This window comes from Astyanax mexicanus, chromosome 2 (genome assembly GCF_023375975.1).
Source record: "Astyanax mexicanus isolate ESR-SI-001 chromosome 2, AstMex3_surface, whole genome shotgun sequence".
Lineage (NCBI taxonomy): Eukaryota > Metazoa > Chordata > Actinopteri > Characiformes > Acestrorhamphidae > Astyanax > Astyanax mexicanus.
Genome location: NC_064409.1, coordinates 9,396,343 through 9,404,334, shown reverse-complemented (window position 1 = coordinate 9,404,334; position 7,992 = coordinate 9,396,343). Strand labels below are relative to the sequence as shown.

Here is a 7,992-nt window from a genome sequence, read left to right as displayed (position 1 = left end):
TGCTGATGTAACAGGTATGATTATAATGTAACAGTACTGTAATCTCCAGCATGAACACAGTCACTGATGATACTGATGCTGATTTAATGACATTTATCTCTACATTCTGACAGAAGACGTGTCAGATAACTATGATGACGCTGTTCCCACTGAACCAAACTCCACCATTATGACCAGTAAGATTTTATTATATTCATTATCAATATTATTAAAGTATATGATCTGAATCTTTCTTACTGATGTAACTGATCTTATCATGTTTGTTTAGTGGACACACCAGAGGACTATGATGATGCTGTCGCTGCTGAAGAGGATGTAGGAGGGATAAAAGGTGAGTGGCAGTGTGTATAGTGGAGTGAGTGATGTAAATGAAGTGTGCATGATCATTAATGGATTCTAATAAAATATTCCTGTGTCTAGATTGTTTTAATTCCTGTCATTCATACTGTATTTTGTATACTGTATCATACTGCATTTTATACAGTTAAATATTGTTCTAGTTATAAAATAAAGAGGAATTTGTTTTACAGATTATGAAGATGTGGAGGAGGAGCCTCAGACAGAGATGAATCATGTGACTGAGAGACCACACCCACTGTCTTTTCTCAGTAAATTAAAATCCAACCTCTTAAGGCGCAACAAATAACTGATCATACTACCAATATTACCAATGTTTTGCTTTACACATCTGAAACAGTATCAGGGCTTTAACATACATTGTGTTTAAAGAATGACAACAAATTTTCTTTTTATAATGCTTTATTTTTGATCATTAAAAAAACTTCTTTTAAGAAGTCTTATCAGAGTTTATTTATAGGAATAATACATTTGATTCATTTTAATAAAAGCATATCACTGTTTTGGGCTAAAGATTTTAGATAGAAGGGCTATGTATTTCTATTCATATTTTCTTAATTAAAGAAGTTAAAGTAACAAATGATGTACATATACGAAGATATATAAAATATCATCTTTAATTTAAGAACAGTTTTATTATAATGCATTTCTATGAGCCACTGCTGGGTATGATGTAGATGTGGTGTTCTCACTGAGAAACTGGGCCAGCAATTAATTACAATGTATTCTTGAGCACATATTATTCACTTGATATATAGTTTTATATAGTTTTACGCTGTAAGAAAAAGGGCTTCTGTTCTTCTCACTTGTCTTATATGTAAACCAGTAATGTTAGAGATGACTGTTAGAAATGTTAGTTATGATTAAGATTCACAGCTTTAATCACACAACTTTGAGTTCAATTCTGTATGATGAGCTTCTTATTATTGAAGTGTGGTATGTGTGGAATTTTCTATTGTGATCAGAGAGATAATCCTATATTTCTATCAGCTCTATATGGAGTTCAGCAATAGATCTCTAAAATGATAACTGTTAGCCTATCACTCTGAGTTTGTGTGTCTCAGACCTAAAGATGAAGCAGCCGTTTTGTTTCTTTTCATTTATATTGTATTGTTGTGAATAATCATTTATATCTAGAATCATCTTTAAATAAATACAGCAAAGCTCACTGCGCTTGTTCTTGTGTGCTACGGTAATTACTGGTGTTTTTAATCAACTTTTTTTATACGTATTAAATACTGTATGTGTTTGTGTGGGGTTTTTATGTTACATTTATTGTCCAACACTGAAGATCATTGTGTCCATAACGGATTTGTTTTCTTTATCATTGCAAGTACATTCAATTTTATACAGTTAGTTCAGTCACATAAAATATTCATAGTTATTAAGCACTTCTTCTGTAGAAACATTGCATTAATTGATTTGATTCTGGTTCTTCAGGCTGTATGGTAAGCTCAATTAATAAACTTTAAGACCAAAAGAGAAAATTGTTGTAGGCTAAAAGAAATTAACAGCAAGCAATTAGGATATTTTAACCAGACACAAAAGGTCAGTAGTTTCACTATTGTTAAATCAAATAAAGCTGTTTGTTAAATGTTAAGCATGTAAAACAAGTGATTAGTGCACCTTAAATACAACACTGACCTGTGAACAATTTAATAATATGAATTATGCTTATTTGCAGGTTATTTATGAACCACGCCATGTCTAATCATATTAGGTATTTTAAAACAGCTATTTTTATTGTACAGATCACTGAATCATTGAGAAATGGTTGATGTAAGACATGACATTGAAATGTGAACAGTAAATTGTAGAAATTGGATAGACATTTACCTTCATCCATAGGAGCTCAGGCCTAGTTCTAAATATTGATCTCTACGGCTCTGAGCACGGTTCGAACACTTCATCCAATCAGATTGTGAGGTCGGAACTAACTGTTGTATTTATGATGTAAACTTACAGCTGGAGTTTGCTGGTGTTGTGCCAAAAATAGTCCCCTGTCGATCTCTGCAGTTGCGCTGGGACGCCAGTTTCCCGCTGTAGCATTAGCTTAAAGGTAGCATTTTTCTCATTGCGTCACTTAATTGATCTCGAAATTCAGAGGATCCAGTGAAAAGGAGAAAAACGTAAACAGAATAAGACGTGAAATGATGTGAAATGAGATAGTCAGATGTGAAATGAGGTTCAGGTAACAGATTTACTAAAAGTTCAAAGACATGTACAAAAAATAAACATAAATATTTAATAAGCAACTTGACATTTATCTTAAAGAATAGAAATAAGCTAATATTTAACATATTAAAAACCCAGTAAGTTTAACTGGCTGGGAAAATCACCACTTGACAGTTAAACTTAGCACAGATACCATTTTGACTAGGTTCACGATGGAGAATAAACAAACTATACACTCAAACACAACTACAAAACCTCAAATAGGAGTGAGTCCATCACAGCAACCCAAGTGTAAGAGAAGTGAAAGAAGAAATCTTCCAAGAGAATAACCCGTCAGCCCAAAGAAGAAGCACGTGCGCCAAAGTTCTATAACAGAGTAAAACAAGACAAATGATTAGTAACAGCACTTTATAACGAGTCCTACAATTTAAAAATACCTAGAATTCCTATTAAAACGTATTCTAACCCAAGTTGCTAACTGGGTTTTAATGAAGGGTTATCCAATAGCAAAATACTAAAATAGTAAACAAAAAGACAATGTGAGATTCTAAATAGCAATAAACAAAACAAAATAACCAATAAAAATAAAACAAGTGAATAATTAAACCCCACAAAAGAAACGTTTGCAAACAATGCAGGCAAATATAAAATATGAACCCCCAGGCAACACAGGCCTAGGCAAAATACAGTATAAAAAATGGCAGTAGACGTAAGGGAGGGATGTGCTTGGTGCCACCTACTGCAAATGGAGACTTAAGTTTCATGCCCAAACCTACAAAATCCTGCTACTTACCTGAGGAAAAGAGAATCCCCTACCTACACTTCCCAAACCCACAATCAGCCACGCCAAAATACACACCTAAATGATGTGAATTTGCGGTTACTGCCCTTCAAAAGAGCTTAAAACCCAACCCAAATAGGACATGGGTAGCTCCAAATGTTTAGCTTACAGCCTATACTGCTCACATCCACGTAAAACAGATCTGCACGTAATATTTTAAACGTATGCTAATAGTACCAGCTAGCAGCTAGGTGAATCCGTGGAGAGACGCCCGTTTTCCGGTGTTATGTCGAGTTTTGCCATCCATTGATATGTGCTTCCTTACGGCACTGCGCATGCGCTGACCTACATTTTTTTTTTATTATTGTTTTCATATTTTTGATGATATTTCCTAAAGTTTTTATTGAGAGCATTATATAACCTGCTTGAATGTTAGAAAAATGTAAAGAGTAGTTAAAAATGATAAAAACTATAACATTCTAAAAAAATAACATTTCTAATCACTTGTTTTACTTTACCCGATTAGCCCATTCACATATCCTAGCTAGGCTTCTGCTGGGAGTATTTTCTAATATGCCTTCTAATAATGTCCTTTTTTTGGGTACTTTTACCTTTTTATAAATTAAACAGAACTAGGGTATCACGGTTTGACATGGTAGCGCAACTCGACACAACACCGACAGAACCCTACATACAATGCATTCGAGTAATTAGTTATATTAATCTTTAAAACAAACCAAAGCACCGAAACGACAGACACATAACTTACTTCAGCTAACCGCCCAGCAGCACTTCCTGCAGTAATATGATCCAATTACCAAGGAAGCACGAGCTTATTCTGAAGCATGCTTGCCGTGCCTAAATACACTGCAGCTAAATTAGCAACAGGCAGCTAAACACAGAGAGGAGGGAGGAAGCTGCTCCTAGAGCTACGGTGGCTGCCCAAGCCCAAAAATTTCGACTCAGTGAAAATGACAGCTCTATGTAAGACCCTTCCCGCCACCTAAAAATACTAGCACTTTTTTTCTGCTATCTCATTATTTTGAGATATTAAGTCATAGTTATGCACTACGGAGCCCCTGAAGGGACATGTTGTGTATATATATATATATATATACACCAGTGGCGATTGCTCTAAGACTGCAAGGGAAGCTCAGCTTCCCCTAAAATGTAAAAAAAAAGTGATTAAATATATACTGTTGTGTGTACATGTCACTGATTAAATATGCGCTACAACGCGCTGAACTTAGTCCAGAATCAGCTTCTTATCACTGGTAACGCCGCGGCTTTCCTTTCACTCATTCCCGCAGCGCTGCGGCGAAACGAGTCGAGTCATTGGATAAACGCTGGGCTTTGTCCCGCCCATCGGACGCTCAGCGTCTCTGGGGGTCTATGGAGCAGTGGGCTGGCCTCGGCCGGCCCGGACGCTCAGCTTCTGCGTGATGATTGGATGATCTGTCTGAGGCGGAGTCCCTTTTTGATTGACAGCGAAATGAGCGAATCAGCGATCTTTTAGTGTAAAAATCCATTTGATAGTCTTCCTTACGAAGAAAAACTTAAGAGTTAAACAGCAGGGCAGATAAACTGCTCAGATTAATTTGGTGTAAAAAGGTGGGAAAAGTAACAGGTATTTTCAACTGTTCTGGTATGATAAAGTGAGCTGGCTGACTGGAAGTGCTGTAACAAATAAAATGTACTGATGGCCATTCTTCTTGATGAACATAAGGACATAAATGAACTGGGGCCAGTAGTAAGTATTGTGTTATTATTAAAAATAATTTCTAAGTTGTAAAATCAATCATGGGTAAGCAGCGCGACCTCTCAACCGGAATAGTGGCTCAAATTCAAGCCCTTCGCCAACAAGGCTTGACCCAAACTAAAATTGCTGAGCAGCTCGGCATCAGCCAGTCTTCCGTCTGCAAAGCTCTCAAGAAAAACTGCAGCAAGCGCACCAACTGTTCCGGCGTCCGAAAAACTTCTGCTCGCGACAACAAGCAGCTGAGAAAGATCGCAGTCAGCAACCAGTTCAAGTCCACTTCCGAGCTCACCGACTTGTGGAACAAGCAGACCGGCGCTGACGTCTCCAGATCAACCACTTACCGTCGTCTGCGCGAACTCGGCTTCAAATCTCGCGTTCCAGCAGTAAAACCGATGCTGAACAAGAAACAAATGGAGAAACAGCTGAAGTGGGCCAAAGAACACGGCGAGTGGACTGCTGAAGACTGGCAGAAAGTGGTCTTCAGTGACGAATCACGCTTCTGCATCTCCTTCGGTGACCAAGGTCCTCGTGTCTGCCGTCGTGGGGCCGAAACCTACAACCACGAGTGCGTGAAAAGATCCGTCAAGTTTCCCCAGAGCGTTATGGTCTGGGGATGCATGTCCGCTCGAGGTGTAGGGAAACTCTGCTTCCTCAAGAAGACTGTCAATGCTGCCGTATATCAAGATGTTCTGGAAACGTTCCTGATTCCGACTGTTGAGGAACAGTTCGGCGACGAAGACTTCATATTTCAACAGGATCTTGCACCGGCTCATGCGGCAAAGTCGACCAAAGATTGGTTCGCTAAAAAACAGCTTGAAGTTTTGGCGTGGCCGGCCAACTCGCATGACCTCAATGTCATTGAAAACCTTTGGGCCATCGTCAAGCGGAAAATTTGCGACAGAAAGCCTACTACGCTGGACCAACTGAAGCAGAACATCGCCACTGCCTGGGAAGCTGTGAGTGCGGAAACTTGCGACAAGCTGGTCAAATCGATGCCGCGGAGACTTCAGGCAGTCATACAAGCCAAGGGGGCAGCCACAAAATACTGAGAAAGTGATGATTGTAATTATAATAAAAATTATTCTAATTCAATGAAACGGTTTCTCCATTATTCTAATTCAATAAAACAACAGTGTCACAGTTAAATGGCCTAAATGGGCCTTTTGGAAAGCTCAGCTGAGCAAATTTTTTTCCAGGTAACGAGTTCTGTGATTAGTCTAACGAGTAGGACAGGTGCGGTGAACACCTGATTTGCTTTCTGCACAAAAAATGCATTCAAAGAATTTCATGATTGCACTATTTCAAATTATTCTAATTCGTTGACCAGCACCTGTACTTTATAAGATTTTCAGCTTATCAAACAAATGTCTGTTTAACAAACAACAAAAAACAACTCTATGCTTTTAATTTCAGATGAGCTGGGGCATGATTTAGGGGTACTAGAGCCCGCTAAAAAGGGCTAGTGAAGCTAAAAAAAAGGGACCCAGACTGGTAAATTATGCCTTTTTGTGGCAAACATATAATATGATACAACTGATACAGGAAAAAGCTGCAAAGGCACTAGTGTAGAGTGTTCAGTGCCTTATTGTGTTTGATCTGTGTGGTTAAGTGTATAGGCCTATATCACATTTACTGCACAAAGGTCAAAAGGTCAATCTCTGTAAAAATAAACAAATGTTTTCAATAAAGACCCCTAAAGTTTGTAAATTATTACTGAGACTTTAACTGTATATATCAGAGATTGTAAAAAAGATGGACGCCATGTCGCCGTTCCCATTCATTCAATAAAAATGAAGCCAAAATCTTCTGCCATGTTGCCGATCCTGATACCCGAGTCTGCGCAGTAGAGACCAGAGGAGGGAGAAAGACTGTGGAGAGACCGCCTACTCATTTAAATAACCCCGCCCCTGAGGGCTGCCTCGCGGTCACCAGCTGCAGAGCGGAGCTGACGGTCTGTTATTGGTCCCGTCCATAACCAGCCCTTTTACAATAACCACACCTTTTTTTGCATAGAGCTGAATAATGTTTTTAAAAACGAACTCTGTGGCGATATAAAAAATTGACAATATAGGCAGAGAGGTTACACTAGATGTTGCATTTAGATCTGTCCAGCTATACACAGCTATACATGGTATATATCAACATGGTTCAAATCTGACAAATAAGAACATTGCACATACAAACAACAGGCATGGAGCATTACAGGAAGGGACAGCAAAGACATTGGTATATAGTGTTCAGTAGGGATCAAATCTGAAAAAAATTAGTCATACACAAAAAACTGTAATGGAGCTGATACAGAGAAAGGCCTGCAGGGGTATCACACACAGACAAAGATAAAAACCCAAGAAAGGTCAGAACAAAAGGGCAAAAACCACAAGTTGTACCATGAAATAACACCATAAGTACAGGCCCGAGCATATATGTAATGTAAAGACTGTAAAACAATTAATGCAAAAAAAGGACTTTTGATGCACTCTGACTTACTAGACCTGAGCCTCTGGCTGGGCAAAAGGCCTAACCTGCTTTGAAATAAACTGCCACATTAGGCTCCATTAAGGACCATGGAATTGCTGTTTTTGTCTATGTTTAGATTTTTTTTTTTTACAAATATATGAGTACTACAAGTAATAAACTACTGCAACTATAATAAATTATATCATTTTTGGAAATAAACATAAGGCCTCCAAACAACATTAGTAGAAAAATAAAATACTAGAAAATTAAACTTTTTATTTTTTGAAAATTTGAAAATTCTACAATGTAAAATAATTTATCTTTTTTTATTTAATTCAGTAATACTTTACATTAAACTGATTTCTAACTACAAGTAAGTGTGTCTATGTGCTGGAAGTATCTTTATCAGTGTATGGATCAGCTAGGTGCAGGTGCAAAATCAAAAACTGTTTTAAACTGGAGT

At 37.8% G+C, this 7,992-nt stretch overlaps 1 long non-coding RNA gene across 1 annotated transcript; it reads right to left on the bottom strand.

The window, feature by feature from the left end:
• Positions 1–2,175: 2,175 nt before the first annotated feature.
• Positions 2,176–4,248, bottom strand: LOC111192925 (uncharacterized). The gene is made up of 2 exons (XR_007431391.1): positions 4,083–4,248; positions 2,176–2,898 (listed from the first exon to the last, which is right to left on the bottom strand). It is a non-coding gene; the product is annotated as an uncharacterized LOC111192925 (long non-coding RNA).
• Between the last annotated feature and the right edge of the window lie 3,744 nt (positions 4,249–7,992).